The following is a 17,554-nucleotide window of genomic DNA, read 5'->3' as shown; positions in this document are numbered from 1 at the left end:
TATCTCTTATGCTCTACTTCATGATGAACACAAGAGAATCGCTACAATGGCTTCTTGTGATGTGTGCATCTGGCCTTCAGTTCAGTGGGAGTTCTTCCTAGTCCAGTTTATTTAGGATTGCAGCCAACAAGATCTTAAAAGCCAGAAGATGCAGACATAATCATAGTTTGATGCACTGAAATCAATACAATGGAGGACTAACTTAAGTCTCATTTATTTCAGTGGGTCTGCTCTGTCAAAGTCTGGATCCAGTCCAAAGAAAATCAAAGGCTTTGGCCTGGAGACAAAGAATAGCAATGTTAGCACTAGGCAGACCTTTCTAGTGAGGGCATTCCAAAGGTGAGGCACTACAACCATTACAAACAAGACTGTTCCTATTTGGCAGAAAACTGTTAACAGAGACTATATATACTTGCAGCATTTCTGTGGAGCTTTGCAATGTTCATTAACACTGAATTAAGTGAAGACTAAAGGACTAGCTATGCTGGCTTTGCCCACAGCCATGCTCCCTTTGGGAGCAGTGTTGGAAGGAAAATGATATGTGCATTTTAAAAAAATGGTGCACCACCAAAAGAAAAAGGCTAATTTTAATCCAGAGCAGTGTTTTAAGATGGGTAATGAAAGCATCAAGACAGGAGAATGATGCACTGAACATCCCTTTGGATCTAGCAGTTATGCTGCTTAAGCACATTCCCCAATATCAGGATCACAAAGACCAATGCAGTGCCAGTTCTAGGATTTAGGAAGTGCTTGGGGAAGCCCCCATACCTCAGGGAGTCCACTTACTTTTCACCTTTGTCATCATGGTCTCCTGCTCCTTGGCCTCTTTCTCATCATTTGCTTGGTGGAGACAGAACAAGGAGTGAGTAGATAGTGGCATCTACTGCTTCTCCTTCTCACTACTACAGTTGGCTGGACCAGAGTGAGAAGCAGGTGAACATGCAGGTTTCAGAAGTGATGCTCTTGTCAGCAGAAGCATACTGGGGTTTGGGACCTCAGCAACTGCCTGGCCATACCTACCCTTGATGCCAGGCCTGACCACTGTTTATCAGGAGCAAATGATGGACCCACAAATACTTTCCTATGGAAAGTGATTGCTAAAAGCACCATGCATAAGGAAGGTTTATTGAAATGGCTCCTATTTATCTCAGATTTACCTTCACTTGTCTTCAGTTTGCCTTTTTATCTGTTCCCTTCCACTGTTGGTATCATAGCTAATTATGCAAAACGGGAATGAGGAAGTCATTGCTGTTTGTTTTGCTCATCCACTGTGTTTTTTTAATAGCTTGAATAGCTTTAATCTGTTTCAGAACTTAGATTAACAGCTATGAAAACATGTAGCAGTCTCTTATGTATATATTACACCAAAAGGACAGAACATGAGATTATCTCTCAGAAGCCCAGCGGTATGTATATTCAGCAGCATCTCAAAGTCAGGACAGCATTCGTACTAGCCTGATCTGTGGCATGCTTGGAATAGATTCTTCAGAACAAACGTTATTGATCTCACACTTCTTGCTCTTTCAGTTGGACATCAAGAACACAAATAATTATGAGTGCATGTGCACACAACAGATGTGTAAGTAAGAGTGAAAAAGACATTCTTACAAATGAAATAGCCAGTCCCACAGAGGCTTTTTAGAGCTCTGCTGCTGCTAATATACACGAACATCATCTTCTGGGCTCCAAATAAACCATGAATGTTGAGAAACATCAATTGTAGTGCAAAATATTGGATTCCCCTAATGCCACGATAATGATCACCTGCAAATATTCCAAGAAAATAACTGGAGAAAATACAAATTGCCTAGAGGGATTTTTCCCTTTAAAAAATCCAAATACAATGGTTTCTTGAGAGAAAAAAGCAGGTGCAAGCACAATCAAGCTACCATAATGGACACTCCAAAACAGCTTAATTTATTGATAGCCCTAATTGATCTTTTGTGGAGTGCCTCTGCTTGACATCAGCTTCTCTTGCCTAGTGTGAGGGGTTGATAGATCCACATTATGACATTTTTAAATGCTGCTTTATTAGTTGACACAAAGAGTGCACCATTGGCCAGGAACCTCTGTTCAGAGGTATTGTTGATAGCAGCCATGGGAGGAGGTGCATTCATTCTTTGCTAAATCTTACTCTGAATTATGTTGAGTGGATTTTACACCATGGGAAAAATGTAGATGAAATGGTTTTGCCATTGACTGAATACACAGGCTTAGTGATGCAAGCCATCCTAAATCACATGGCCTACGATCTATATCTGGCCTTTTCCACTAGCACCAGGTGACTCCATGCATCACCATTCACAGGAAAAGAAAGTGACTCCTGGATCAATATCTAGGTAGCAGCAATTGCATCCATTCTGGTTTAATAGAATTAGCAACTTGTAAGCTAAGAGATGGGATTCTCAATTTTCATTTTAGGCTTGGCAAGCCAATGGTTTATTTAGGTTCTATTTATTATTATATTTATGTTCTACTTTTTTTTCTCTTGTAAGAAACACAAAGCAGCTTCCATACGCCTCCTCTTCTTAATTTTATCCTGAACCCTATCCTGTGAGGTAGACTGTGCTGAAGAGACAGTGATTGGCCCAAAATCATCCAGTGAGTTTCATGGTCAAGAAGGAACCAGAACCCAGATATCCTGACTCCTCCTTTAACACCCTACGTCACAATCCTGTGAAGATGCTCATAAGCTGGAAAGCTATTTAATTTATTTGTCATGCATATTTATTTACTCTCTCTGAAATAAGTATACACTGTCTTTCATCACATATACCAAGGTTGCATTATCTTTATCTTGTTCAAGGTATGCCATTCAGACTGACCTTTATGATGCTTATATTTCAGTAAGTACCACTCAAAATATTGGAAAGGTTTGGGTTTTTCAATTACCCATGACCTATAGTTTTGCATTTGAGGAATGGGTGTCAGGTTAGAGGCCTCCCCCATGTGTTATTGTTCTGTCCAGTAGATCTGACTTTATTTATTTTATATAATGTATTTATTAAACATTCTGTCCAATAAGCTAGCCACTGTAGAACCAATTAAAACACAATAGTAATAACAAAAATATGTAAAAATAACATTAAATCTTAAAATCCAGAATAACATTACCCAATAAAAACACAATACAATAAATATTATACAGATTACAAAACCATCATATGTAAAATATAAAAAACACAAGGAGTAAAGGAATTGTTGTAAAATGCTTAAGAACACAGCCCTATGTGTGCTGCGATAGCGGAAAAGTCCTACTTCTCCCAGCATGCCTAAAGCTGCTTTTTTTTCTGAACATGCATAAGGTTGTGCCCTAAAAGACTTAGGGATCCAACTGAGATGCTCCACACTGGGAGGAGTATAAACATCCTATAGAAGATGGGAGAAACATCCCTCCTATGCCCCTCAAAACACTTAGGAGGCCTATTTCCTCTGAGCACCATGTCTCAGAATGCAAGGGAAAGCGGATGAGGCATCACCAGCATAACTCATATCATGGTAGCACCTGTCATCTCCCTGACCCAAACCTTTCTTTCCCCACAGGCTGCAAAGATTCCTTGAGCTTGGAGTCCCAGCTCCAAGATAAGAATTTCCAAGGTTGGAGCTGAGACTTTGAAAAATCCTATGTCCATCCAGATGCTGTGTGGGGGCTATAAGAGTGCTCTGTGAAAATAATTAAAATGCCTGAAACTGACAGGACAACGGTCCTCCTGAGGGAACACATTCTGCTTTACCTGCTAAGTTTCAGTATTTCCAGCAGTGGGTAAAATAGGGCTGCTAACTGTGGAAATCAAATATTTAGGTACCTGGACTGGATGCAGAGGCAGAACCTTCTGGCTTAGGCATTCTCATAAGAGACATCCAGCTACAAACAAAGGAAGTGATGCAGAGCCCATTAAAGAACCATGGCAAAGCTGTAGTCACACATTTAAGATCACTGTCCCTTTGGTTCATTTGTAAAAAATTAGTTTCATTTTCAGTTCAACATTTTAATATTTCAGTGATCTCTTTGTTCCTGTCTTGGCTCCCATTGCTTTCTGTTGTTGTTTTTGGCAGCTGGTACTTTCTATAAAGAGGCCTTGTACAATGTAATGTTGCTTCCCCTGTAATGCTGTTTAATGTAGCAACACAAACCTGGCAAGTGACCTGAATTTCACAGATCAAACTGCAATCATGCAGGAGACTTGGGGACTGGCAAACAAGAATGTTTTGCCTCACTCCTGCTGTTCTATTCCCTGCCCACAATCCTAGTGTTCCCCATCTGACCTTTCGGGCAATTTCCACTGCATATTCTTAGGAGATTGCCTAGGTGTACACCATGCCTACAATTCCTGTGAGGCAATTGCATATGCACCACCTGATTAGCTGTCTTTCTTGTGTGTAGCTAGGAAAAAGTTAACCCTCCACTGTCCACAGGACATTTGTTAATGGCCTCTGTCTATATGTATTGCCTCACACTTTGAGGTGAGTTATTTGTGGTGTTCTAGCTTCTACAAAGTCCGTGGTCACTGAATAAGACTTTTCAGTAGTGGCCCCAAAAGTGTTGAAATAAATCTGTCCCCTCTTGCTTTGTCCCTCATTTCACTTTTTTCCATCTCAGGTGCTTTCTCTTGTGAGGTTTGGAATTGTCTTATCAAAAACGAACCAAAATGACAACCATTCTTGTTGGCACTGATACTGAATCAATGTGCATAGCTATTCCGAGCATGCAGAGGACCCTGTTGGACTGACCTGCCAAAGAGCTCTCAAAGCTGAAGAACCTGTTAGAAAAAAGGAATGGTGACCATATTTAAGCACTAACATAGCTGAATAAACAGAGATTCAGACTCAGACTTCTAACAACTGAGCACTCAGAAGCCCTCTACCTGATGGATAGATATGTCTTTTTTGGTTTCTACCAAATTTCAGACTGTTTGGGTTTTAGATACTGGCATTTGCGTTTCCTATTGTTTTTTTTCTGTTCATTTGCATGTTGATTTTATACTGGATTGTAATTTAAACATTGTTCCTGACTTTGAGAATTTTATATGTAATATGAGCTATAGATTTTATAACTTCATGGATAAAAACAAATGGCAAGAGCAAGTAGTATCCAATATTAGTCCTACACTGAGCAGACCAATTGAAATAAAAGTAACTTAAGTTAGTCATGAGTGAGTTAAGCCCTATTCATTTGTAAAGAGTTTACTGAAAGTAGGAACACAACTACTATTTTATGATTGGGTTCACATATCATGTGTGGTTTCTGCGGCTTGCAGATTTTTGCCTGATCAGATGCTTATGCAGCTTCCACAGAAATGCAGTTTCTGTGGTCCCCACTCCATCCTCCCACTCTTGCCACATTTCCCAACAGCCACTGCAAGCAAAATACTGCATTCTTCCTTATTTACCTCAGCTGCCCCTTCCTGATTAGTCAGCTTAGGTTTTGAGGCTGGTTCTTCTCCTGCTGCTTCTGAGTGTTTCTCCATCTCCATGCTTTCTAGTGACTCCAGCTCCCAAAGGGGGTTTAATTAAATTAAGATAAACAATTTTGCCATGATTACCTGTTCCTGTCTCCTCCCTCTGAGTATTCATCTATTTTTCCCTATTTCAGAGAGTAAGCAGAGTGACAAGCACATTGGTTAGCTGAAGGAATGAAGGGAGTGATCCTATGTGTTGCTAAGGAGTTGTGAGCAGCACATTTCACTGCTGTCTATGTGTCTCTATGGTGTTTTTTTTTTTTACCACCAATGGTACATGGAGCTCCCCGGCCCAGATGTTTTGCGAAGCTATGGTGAAGCATGGAAACCTTACAAGAAGCCTTTGTATCCCTCTGTGGCTTCAGAGACCAACTGCACCATACTGAAACTCCACAACTAGGTTCTGAAAATGCAACAGTCCATCAAGGGTGAGAAATCACTATGGCTTCTTGTGACATGTAAAACAGCCTGTGTCTCTTAAATGTCAGGTGTAGAGAAGAAACATCAATGAAGGCTGTCACTTTCATAGACACATTTTGAATTCTGCAGGGATGTGGGACTGGCTGTTAGACCTAGAGCATGCTTCCAGATGATACTTTTCTTGTGCAATTGCCCCGCCTCATTTACAGAATTTTACAGCGGCATCTTGACAACTCTCATGATCTTTTGTTGGTAGCCTTCTCACGTTTTCCAACCACTTCCTCCATCTTTTGTGTTCTCCACAGACTCCATTAAGGAGGAAAAGCTAGAATAGCTGGACAGTGCCTAGTAGGAACTGGAGTTCCATCTTAAAGGTACCCAGAAAATGGGTTATAAGAATTGTGGATAACTAAGTCCATCTAAACTATGGGCATAGATTTCTCAAAAGGCTGTGTCCCTTCTCCTTTATACCACATAGCAAACCATTCTGAAATTGAAACTTCTAAAAACTGATGTAATATGGCATTGTGGAGTGGGGTGGAGATGATTTTGAAAGGAAAAAAATATATTAAAATGCTCAAGCTATTGTGGATGCCTCTATCAATGCCTTTGGGTCCCAGCTAGTATATTGGGGTAGGCAGACCTTTGGCTAATCTAGCAAGGCAATCCATATATTCTTATGGTTTTAATAGGTTTCTGAGTTTTTACTGTTCCTTCCTTCCTTTTTAAAAATACTGCATTATATATCCCTGCAGCACCTAAAGGTAAAGCCCAGCACAAGCCACAAAGCATAAGCCTAGCAAGATTGTACAAATAGTCTGCAGTTGCATAACCAAAAGTTTACAGTAAATGTCAGAAGGCATAACTGTCACACAACTTGTAGTTTTGTGATCCAAAGCAAACAAAGAATCTGATAAAATGTATTCTAAATTCATTTGTTCCCCCCACACACTTCTTAGAAAGTCCCATCTAAAAGCCTGATTGTTAAAATGCAAATAAGATGTCTTCTTATTAGCCAGCCTTCTCTTCCTTCACTATATATGGGAGTGAAAGCTGCATAGTGAAGAAAGCTGACAAGAGGAAAATTGATAGGTTCAAAACATGAGGCCAGAGTAGATTGTACAAATACCCTGGAACGACAGAAAGACAAATAAGTGGGTCCTAGATCAAATCAAGCCAGAACTTCCTCTGCAAATAAAAATGATAAAACAGAGGCTGTTGTACTTTGGGTATATCATGAGAAAACAATCACTAGAGAAAACAATATTGCTAGGGAAAGTTGAAGTCAGAAGAGGAGGAAGGCCAGCTATGAGATGGATTGCTTTCATAAAGGAAGTCACAACCTTGAGTCTACAAGAGCTGAGCAGGGCTGTGAAGGACAAGATATTTTAGAGGACATTCATTCACAGGATCATCATAAGTCAGAGTCAACTTGATGGCACGTAACAATAAGCACTCTCTTCCCAATCCTAGTTGTTGGATCTATGGCAAATGTCTGAAGGAAGATGAGGGCCCGGAAGTTTGAGTAATAAATGTGCTTGATTTAATCCAACTCATATACACAAGTAATGTCCAAAAAATTATGTCATGTCCTTATCAAAATCTATGGTGTGATCACCCCTTAAAAATTGTGTACAATTCTGATTGTTGTTGTTGTTGTTAGTTGCGAAGTCGTGTTCGACCCATCGCGACCCCATGGGCAACATTCCTCCAGGCCTTCCTGTCCTCCACCATCCCTCGGAGTCCACCTAAGCTCACACCAGCTGCTTCAATGACTCCATCTAGCCACCTCATCCTCTGCCATACCCTTCTTCTTTTGCCATCTATTCTTCCCAGCATTAGGCTCTTCTCCAGGGAGTCCTTCCTTCTCATTAGGTGGCCAAAGTATTTGAGTTTCATCTTCAGGATCTGGCCTTCTAAAGAGCAGTCAGGGTTGATCTCCTCTAGGACTGACTGGTTTGATCGCCTTGCGGTCCAAGGGACTCGCAGGAATCTCCTCCAGCACCACAATTCAAAGGCCTCAATTCTTTGGTGCTCAGTCTTCCTTATGGTCCAGCTTTCACAGCCATACATTGCAACTGGGAAAACCATAGCCGTGACTATACACACTTTTGTTGCCAGGTTGATGTCTTTGCTTTTTAGTATGCTGTCTAGATTTGCCATAGCTTTACTCCGAAGGAACAAGCATCTTTTAATTTCTTGGCTACATTCCCCGTCTGCAGTGATCTTGGAGCCCAGGAAAATAAAATCTGTCATTGCCTTCATTTCTTCCCCATCTATTTGCCAGGAAGTGAGAGGACCGGATGCCATGATCTTAGTTTTCTTAATGTTGAGTTTCAAGCCAGCTTTTGCACTCTCCTCCTTCACCCACATCAAGAGGCTCTTTAGTTCCTCTTCACTTTCTGCCATTAGAGTGGTATCATCTGCATATCTGAGGTTGTTGATATTTCTCCCACAATCATAATTCCAACTGGTGATTCATCTAGCCCCGCCTTTCTCATGATGTGCTCTGCATATAAGTTAAATAGGCAGGGCGACAGTGTACAGCCTTGCCAAACTCCTTTCTCAATTTTGAACCAATCAGTGGTTCCGTGTCCAGTTCTCTGTTGCTTCTTGACCTGCATATAGGTTTCTCAAGAGACAAATAAGATGGTCTGGTACTCCCATTTGTTGTGATCCACACAATCAAAGGCTTTAGCATAGTCAATGAAGCAGAAGTAGATGTTTCTGCAACTCCCTAGCTTTCTCCATGATCCAGCGTATGTTGGCAATTTGATCTCTAGTTCCTCTCCCTCTTCAAAATGCTGCCTGTACTTCTGATAGTTCTCAGTCCACACACTGCTGGAGCCGAGCTTGTAGGATTTTGAGCATAACATTGCTAGCATGAGAAATGAATGCAATGGTGCATTAGTTTGAACATTCTTTGGCATTGCCCTTCTTTGGAATTGGAATGTAAACTGACCTTTTCCAATTCTGTGGCCACTGTTGAGTTTTCCAAATTTGCTGGCATATTGAGTGCAGCACTTTTACTGCATTGTCGTTTAAGATTTTGAATAGCTCAGCTGGGATACTGTCACCTCCACTGGCTTTGTTGTTGCTCAGACTTCCTAAGGCCAATTTGACTTCACATTCCAGGATGTCTGGCTCGAGGTCAGTGACCAGCCCATCGTGGTTATCAGGGATGTTAAGCTCTTTCTTGTATAGTTCCTCTGTGCAATCTTGCCATCTCTTCTTAATCTCTTCTGCCTCTGTTAGATCCCTGCCATTTTGGTCCTTTATCATGCCCATCTTGCATGAAAGATTCCCTTCATATCTCCAATTTTCTTGAAGAGATCTCTGGTTCTTCTATTTCTTTGCACTGTTCATTGAAGAAGGCGTTCTTAGCTCTTCTAGCTATTCTCTGGAATTCTCAATTCAATTGGGTGTATCTTTCCTTTTCTCCCTTGCTTTTCACTTCCCTTCTTTCCTCAGCTATTTGTAAAGCTTCCTCAGACAGCCATTTTGCTTTCTTGCATTTCTTTTTCTTTGGGATAGTTTTAGTTGCTGTCTCTTGTACAATGTTGCGAACCTCCGTCCATAGTTCTTCAGGCACTCTGTCTATCAGATCTAATTCCTTAAATCTATTTGTCACCTCTACTGTATATTCATCAGGGATATGATTTAGGTCATACCTGAGTGGTCTAGTGCTTTTCCCTACTTTCTTCAATTTAAGCCTAATTTTTGCAACAAGAAGCTCGTGATCTGAGCCACAGTTGGCTCCCGGTCTAGTTTTTACTGACTGTATAGAGCTTCTCCATCTTTGGCTGCAGAGCACATACTCAATCTCTTTTCTGTGTTGACTGTCTGGTGATATCCATGTGTAGAGTCATCTCTTGGGTTGTTGGAAAAGAGTGTTTGCCATGACCATCGTATTCTCTTGACAAAATTCTACCAGCCTGTGCCCTGCTTCATTTTGTACTCCAAGGCCAAACCTGCCTGTTATTCCAGTTATCTTTTGGCTTCCTACTTTAGCATTCCAATACCCCATGATGATAAGGACATCATTTTTTGGTGTTAATTCTAGAAGGTGTTGTAGGCCTTCATAGAACTGGTCAACTTCAGCCTCTTCAGCACCAGTGGTTGGGGCATAGACTTGAACTATTGTGATGTTGAATGGTTTTCCTTGGATTCGAACTGAGATCATTCAGTCATTTTGGAGATTGTATCCCAGTACTGCTTTTCCTACTCTTTTATTGACTATGAAGGCTACTCCATTTCTTCTGAGGGATTCTTGCCCACAGTAGTGTACCTGATGGTCATCTGAATTAAATTCACCCATTCCTGTCCATTTTAGTTCACTGATTCCTAAGATGTCGATGTTCAGTCTTGTCATCTCTTGTTTGACCACATCCAGCTTGCCTTGATTCATGGATCTTACATTCCAGGTTCCTATGGAGTATAGATCTTTGCCGCATCAGACTCTCCTTTCACCACCAGATACATCAGCAACTGAGTGTCCTTTCGGCTTTGACCCAGTCACTTCATTCTTTCTGGTGCTACTAGTATTAGCCCTCTGCTCTTCCCCAGTAGCATATTGGACACCTTCCGACCTGAGGGGCTCATCTTCTGGCATCATATCTTTTTTTCCTTTTGGTACTGTCCATGGGGTTTTCATGGCAAAGATACTGGAGTGGGTTGCCATTTCATTCTCCTTTTGGATCACGTTTTGTCAGAGCTCTCTGCTATGACCTGTCCGTCTTGGGTGGCCCTGCATGGCATAGCTCATAGCTTCATTGAGCTATGCAAGCCCCTTTGCCATGACAAGGCAGTGATCCATGTAGGAGCAATTCTGATTACTGCCCCTCAAAAGTATATTGTAGAGGTGGAAAAGCTGCAGAGAAGGGAAAACAAAATGATCAGAGGGCTAGAATTATTCAGCCATGAGGAAATGTCTGGACTTTTTTAGTTCAGATGAAAAAGGTGAGTAATGGGGAGACATGACTGAAGTTTCTTAAACTACAGATAATTATGAAAAATTATGGATAGAGAGAATATGGACAGAGAGAATTATTTCTTCATTTCTCATAATACTAAAGTTGGGGTCATTCATTGATTGGGAGAAAGTTAAGGACTGACATAAGGAGGAACTTCTTCACACAACACATAATTAATTTCTGTATTGCCACAAGATAAAGTGCTGGCCACAGGGCTTAGAGAGGTTCAAAAGGACATTAGATACATTTCTGGAAGAGAAGGCTACCACTGGCCGCTAGTAATGATGGACTATGAGGAGGATCTAGATTCAGGACCATTATGCCACCGATACTACATGGTAGAGAGCAAAGCTGGGGAAGGCCCTCACTATGTGCTCCCTAAAACCACTGTTGAAAACAGGATGCTTGACTAGCAGAGGAATCTGGTGATTCCTGTATGAGCAGTACTCTTTATCCATTGCAATGTTTATTTTGAACTTTATAGAGCATGGGTCCTCAAACTATGGCCTGTGGGCTGGATCTGGCCCGCCATGCCCATTCAACTGGCCCGCCCCAGAGGTTTTGCACTCGCCACGCGCATGCACATGCACGGGCACTCAGCTTGCTCGTAGGGAGATCGTTTTAGACTCGCTTGGAGAAAACAATCTCCACTCGAGCAAGCGGCTGCCTCTCCCTGCGCCTTCCCCACCCCCACCTCGCCATGCGCACTCCCCTCTCCCGCCAGCACCACCTTGGCGGCCCGTGCCCACTGCAGACACCTTTCAACTGCCCCCCTGTTGTAAAAGTTTGAGGACCCCTGTTATAGAGTCTCTATAGAGCACTATGGATAGTTCCTATAAAGCTCAAAGTAAAGGTACAATAGATGAGGGGTCCCATTGACATAGGAGTCACCAGCTCCCCTGCTGACTAGGGCTGCAATCTGAAACATGCTTATTGTGGAGTAAGTCCAGCTGAACACACAGACTTACTCATGAGTAGGATTCCACTGTAAGTAGGCCTTTAGCTCAGCAGGACTCTTCTTCTGCTTACTATTACTTGACTGCTATTTCTGTTTGAATATTTGGTGCATTGAATTCCCTAACTGCTCTTGAACTATGCTTGATTGCTGTGACTTAGCATTCCACAGCTATAAAATGGGAGTATTATCATATATAGTATAAATGTATAATGCATATATGTATATGTAAGTATACATATGTGTGTGCATGCATGCATGCATATATACGCACCACTGGGTTCTACTCAGTGTTAGTCATATATAGAGGAAACAGCAGGGCTGTTTTTGTCATAGAATGCACTGGAACAGTGTTCCGGCACCTTTTTTTGACGGATTTTTCAAAGTGATTGTGAATCGCCCTGTCGGGTGTAGCAGTTCGGCAGCAAAAATTATTAACATAGTGCCTGTGGGCTGCTTGTGTATCGGCGCTGGTTGTCCATGCTGCCCTGGTCTCTCCCCTTCTCCTCCCGAAGCTTTTTCCATTCAGCGTTCCCGTCTCCCGCCCTGGTGGGGCCCAGACCTCTTCTCCAATAAACAGCCGTCTCCCCTACTCTCTGCTTTCCATGCCTCGAGGTCTTCCTGCTGGGACAGCCCGCCTGCTCTGCCCAGGTCTGCTCCCAGCCCACTTGTCTGTGGACAAGGGTCACCTCCTCACCTTTCCCCATCCTGGTGGCTTGGGCCTTGCAGGCTGCATCCAGATGGCCAGTCTCTGAGGAGCGCCTGCAGCCCTCCCGGGGCAGCATTTCCTTTGCAGGAGGTGAAATCATTTCACTTCCAGAGAGAACCATAATGCAGGGAGGCCACACTGAGATGATCTTGCCCCGTGCTGGGGAACTTGCAACCCTCCAGATCTGGGGAATTGCTACTCCCATCATACTTTGCCAGCAGGTAGGCTGGTAGGGGCTGATGGAAATTATAGCCCAACAATGTCCGAGGGTGTGTGTGGGGGAGGCTGCAGATGCTTCTGCTGTACTCTGAGCTTGAGAATGATGCAAGGGAACAGCCATACATTCGCTTTCTTGCATGCGCGCACACAAACCCCTCTGGAGTCTGAAATGTTAGAGCCCAGCCAATTGAGAGACTCTGCAGTGGGGGCAGTTTGCTTGTGGCCATCCAGATGTTGCTGGGCTCCATTAGTTTGAGACAAGTTTGCTAATGGAGGGGGAAGATGAGAACTGTAGTCCAGCATCACCTGGAAAGCCTCAGCCTTCCCTCCTTTGGTCCACCACCTCCACCATTTTGTCCTGTTACAAGAGGACATAAGAGCACTCAGCTGCCCATTTGCCCTCACTCACCACCCCCGTTTTGTTTACACAATCAAGGTGATTTTCAGAGAGTGGCACAGGGCTTGTTTATGCCTCTAAAGCACAGGAGGGCACCCTCCATTCTGGACCTCAGATGGCCCATGGAAGTGGCTTGTTCAGCCCATGGTCGCGTGAGTGCTTATTGCCGGCGGTGACCATTGTGTAAAAGTATGACCCCAAGACGTATGTTCCAGCACTTTTTTTTTTTTTTTTTACAAAAAAAGCACTGGGAAACGGATATAGGTTTCAACAAGACTTAACTTAATCATGACTAACTTAAATCCATTGATTTAAGTAGGTCAATTCTAACAATAAAAAGGATGCAGGTGGCGCAGTAGTTTAAACTGCTGTGCTGCTGGACTTGGTTGATCAAAAGGTCGCCGGTTCGAATCTGCACAACAGGGTGAGTTCCCATTGCTCCGTCCCAGCTCCTGCCAACCTTGCAGCTTGAAAGCATGCAAATGCAAGTACATTAAAAGGTACCAGTTTGGTGGGAAGGTAAACAGCATTCCGTGCACTTTGGTGTTTAGTCATGCCGACCACATGACCACGGAGACTCTGCAGATAAACGCTGGCTCCCTTGGCTAGGAAGCGGAGATATGCACCACCCCCTAGAGTCAGACATGACTGGACTTAATGTCAAGGGGAAACCTTTACCTTTATTCTAACAATGTGTGATATTTGGCTTGCCTCTGCTTTTGTCAACTGGAACCACTTGCCTCCATGTCCTTTTAGTACTTCCTACTTTCTAAATTTGTCACATTTCCATTTGGATAGTGTTACATAGAAATTTAGAAACAGAGCAAGTCAGAAGGGGTCTCCCAGGCCATCGAGTCTGATGCCCAGCTCCAGCCAGCTCTGCTCACGACATGCCCACCATGTGCATGTCTAGCCTATCTTTGAATACCCTCACCGATGGGGCCTCAACCACCTCCCATGGAAGCCCAATGGTGTTGATCCACCATTGTCCACCAAATATGACATGAAACTGCTAGATGAAACTCCCCCCACATCAGTGTGCAGAAATGCCCCTATTCTCATTTGTGAAATGCTGGATGGTATGCTCTTCATGAATGCATGGATCATTTAAACATGAGGCATGCTCCTTATCAATAAGGGATGACAGAGATTTTTGTTTGGTCTGCATTTTAAACTTACTAGTTTAATTTACTCTTCATGATCTAATATTCAAATCAAAATATAGATATCCTTCAGACTGTGCACTTTTCTGTAACCCAGTGCTTGGCTCAAAGGTGGTACACTGGGGAAACTTGAGTACCGAAATGTTTGTGTTTGGGAAAGATCCATAAAACATTGGTATAAAGAGAATAGTTTTTTAAAAGTGTATGTTGGTGAAAGTTGTGTATGAAAATAAATGTGAATCTTTACACTTTAAAAACAATCAAAATGATGCAGAAATTGGCTAGAACTGAATTTTGACTAAAACCATATGAAATTGTGACAAAGGGAATGTAGCTTGGTTTATGCACCTGCTTCCAAATAGGACCTATCTACACTTAGATCATTATTGCTTCTGGCACAAGCACAGTTGTACACATGTGGAGAGATTGTCATCAACCCCAATAGAGCCTCCCTCCCTTCTCTGCCTCCTCACATGACATGACAGCATGCAAAAAGTTGCCCAGAATAGAAGGCCAATATGCTTTTTGTGTCAGCATCCATACCTCCTTCTCCAGGACAAGATTCAGACTAGAATCTATTTCAAGCAGCTACCCAGACAAGCTTCCAGAAGGAAGCATAAAATATATATGCTAATACTAATAATTCATCCCACTTGCTGATTCACATAAATTGTATTTCCTACAGAATATTACTTCCATGAAAAAAATGTGTTCAGTGCCCCACACCCAAAAAGTCAGTAGTGGCTGGTGACTTACTGTGAATGGGGCAGTGTATTCATTTCAGATGGCAGTCCAAACTTTCAAGTGGTATCTATAGTGCTGAACCTATTGGGGGATTCAGCCCCATGGATACCTTCTTTAAAGTTTGGACTAAAACCCCAATAATAATAGAGCTGCCAGTCTCTTCTACCAAAAACTTGCTTACATACCATAAGCAAACATGTGTGCTGCACTGCAATACACACATGTGTACTCATCACACATGAAGATGCCAATGTAGTTTCATGCCATGTAAGAATACAATCATGTGAAAACTATTTTGTGGTTTCCTTTCCTTTTTACTTTCCAACTATGCTTTCTGATGTTTATCAATTAAATGTTTCAGTCTCTCTCCCTAGTATATAGGAGGGCTGAGAACCCCTGCCTATCTTTTCACATAACTAAACTTACTCCCTGGGATTTATCTATCCTTCCTAGCCTTCCTTCCCTTAGGCAGGATCAGTGTTGCCAGCAGGTGAATCTCTGGAAGAAAAGAAATTAGGATTTCTTCAGAGACCTTTCATATTTACTTGTGCGCATTGCTTCAGTGCATTCTATTCTTACCTTGGAAGCCATTGCTTGACACAGATGCCCACTTAACCCTTGCCTGATAAGAAACCATGGTCTAAAAGTTTTATTAATTCTGTGTGGTTGACCACACTTTTCAAGTGTCACTGTGAAAACTTGGTCATGAACTTCTAACCAGTCCTCACTCTAAATGCTGGGCAATTACTAATCACTGTTGCAATCATCAGTATGTTCCTGTGCATATAATTTTGCCAGATGGTCTGTGACTGCTTGATAATAATCATCACTGTCAACTGCCCTTCATTTTGAAAATCACTCCATGTGGTGAGCTGCTGTGTATGAACAGCTTACTATGCAAAGCAACTTCTTCCCCACAGTGCAGTTTGCTCATGTGAACTTGAACTTAGAGGTGTGGAACCTTCTGAAGGGTCAAAGAAGGTCAAATTGAGCCCTTTGTGGATTCTCATCTGACTTGGAGTCCTTCAGAAGTCTATCCCCCCTTTTCCTGGCCTTTCTCCCAATCTTCAGTTATTTGCTAATTTCCCAAGTTTTGGGGAACTTTCCCTCCATTCTAAAATACTGAAATGCCTCTCCTAAGGATTAGTGGCAAGAAGAGCTTTAAACTAAAATATGCTGGCTTTTTGCCCTATGCCTTTGCCATTGACCCGAAACACCACTGGAATGTGGCTCAAAAGGACTTCTCTAAAATAGAATTTGGACCTTAGGCTGAAAGGCATTCTGTGCCCCTAACAGAAGACTCGTAACTTGCAGCTCCAGTCAATAGGACTGGGCTTGGGATTTCCACAGCCCAAATCATTGCTGCATAGCTAGTTCTGTGCCAAAAATGCCTCCCACATTTCTTCAGACTTGTCTCATTTAGTTTGAGAGGTACTTCATTTAAATCCTGATTTTGCATTCCCAAACACCCAGCATTACAGGATCGTTATGGGTCATCCCCTCAAATTATTCTTTTGTTTATTTTAAGGGTCTATGTACCACCTTTCAATATAAATATGTCCAGGACAGTTACAGACCAGGCTGAGACATTTTTCTTCCTGAGGCTAAGCATCAAATAAAATGGCCAGCTAAATAATCTTGGCACCTGTGTCAGAAAATATCACAGGTTTCTCCCTCCCTCAGCATTAAAGATATAATAATACATTAGATTATTTCTAAATGTTAGATGATGCATCTAATTTCATAACCGAAGACATAATGCTATGGTTACTAGACACTGCTTTTTGACCATAGGAAAAGTTGAAATCCCAGTTTCAGCCTTGGAAAAATGCTTTGAAGTCAGAGCTAAGTGTCAGACTTCAGAGCACCCTGCATCCTGAAGCAATTTTACTCAGAGAGAAAAAATGAATTGCATCTCCTTATTGGATGTACCAGGGTCAAGCAACAAAGAGATCATGCTAAAGAGGACCATCTAAAGCAAGGGTCTCAAACTCAACTTACCTGGGGGCAGTCTGGGTGAGGCTGGGCCGCATCAAGTATTCCACCACTGCGGTGGTGGTGGGCCGCTCATCCTGCGTCGCTCCCAGAGGCCGGCCCGGGCGCCACCGGCGCTTTGAAGGCCGCAGGGCCCCACCCCTGTGCCCCGCCCGTCCCGGCAATTGGCCCACGGGCCGCGGGTTTGAGACCCCTGATCTAAAGGGACAGGCATGACAGCCAAATCCAACCTTCTGAGGCTCTCCAAGAGGCCATGCAACCTTCACATGGCTCTGTCCATTTCTTCCAACCATCCATACTTCGATGTTTCCCCAGCTTTCGTGCAATTTATCCCCCATTCTGAAAGACTGAAATACCTCCTCTAAATTTTCTCTACTGGCAGTAAGCTAAAAAGTGTTGGGGGCAGAATTGTTTTTTGCCCTGGCCCCTTATGCCTTCAGCCCTGCCCAGCATGGGATGCATCCCCTGAAAGTTCCTCTGAAATGGAGTTATGGCTGAATAATGGTTCTACACCATTGAT

Source organism: Varanus komodoensis, unplaced genomic scaffold, assembly GCF_004798865.1.
Source record: "Varanus komodoensis strain SLA01 unplaced genomic scaffold, ASM479886v1 scaffold10, whole genome shotgun sequence".
In the NCBI taxonomy this organism is placed as follows: domain Eukaryota; kingdom Metazoa; phylum Chordata; class Lepidosauria; order Squamata; family Varanidae; genus Varanus; species Varanus komodoensis.
Note: the sequence above shows the minus strand (reverse complement) of the source record.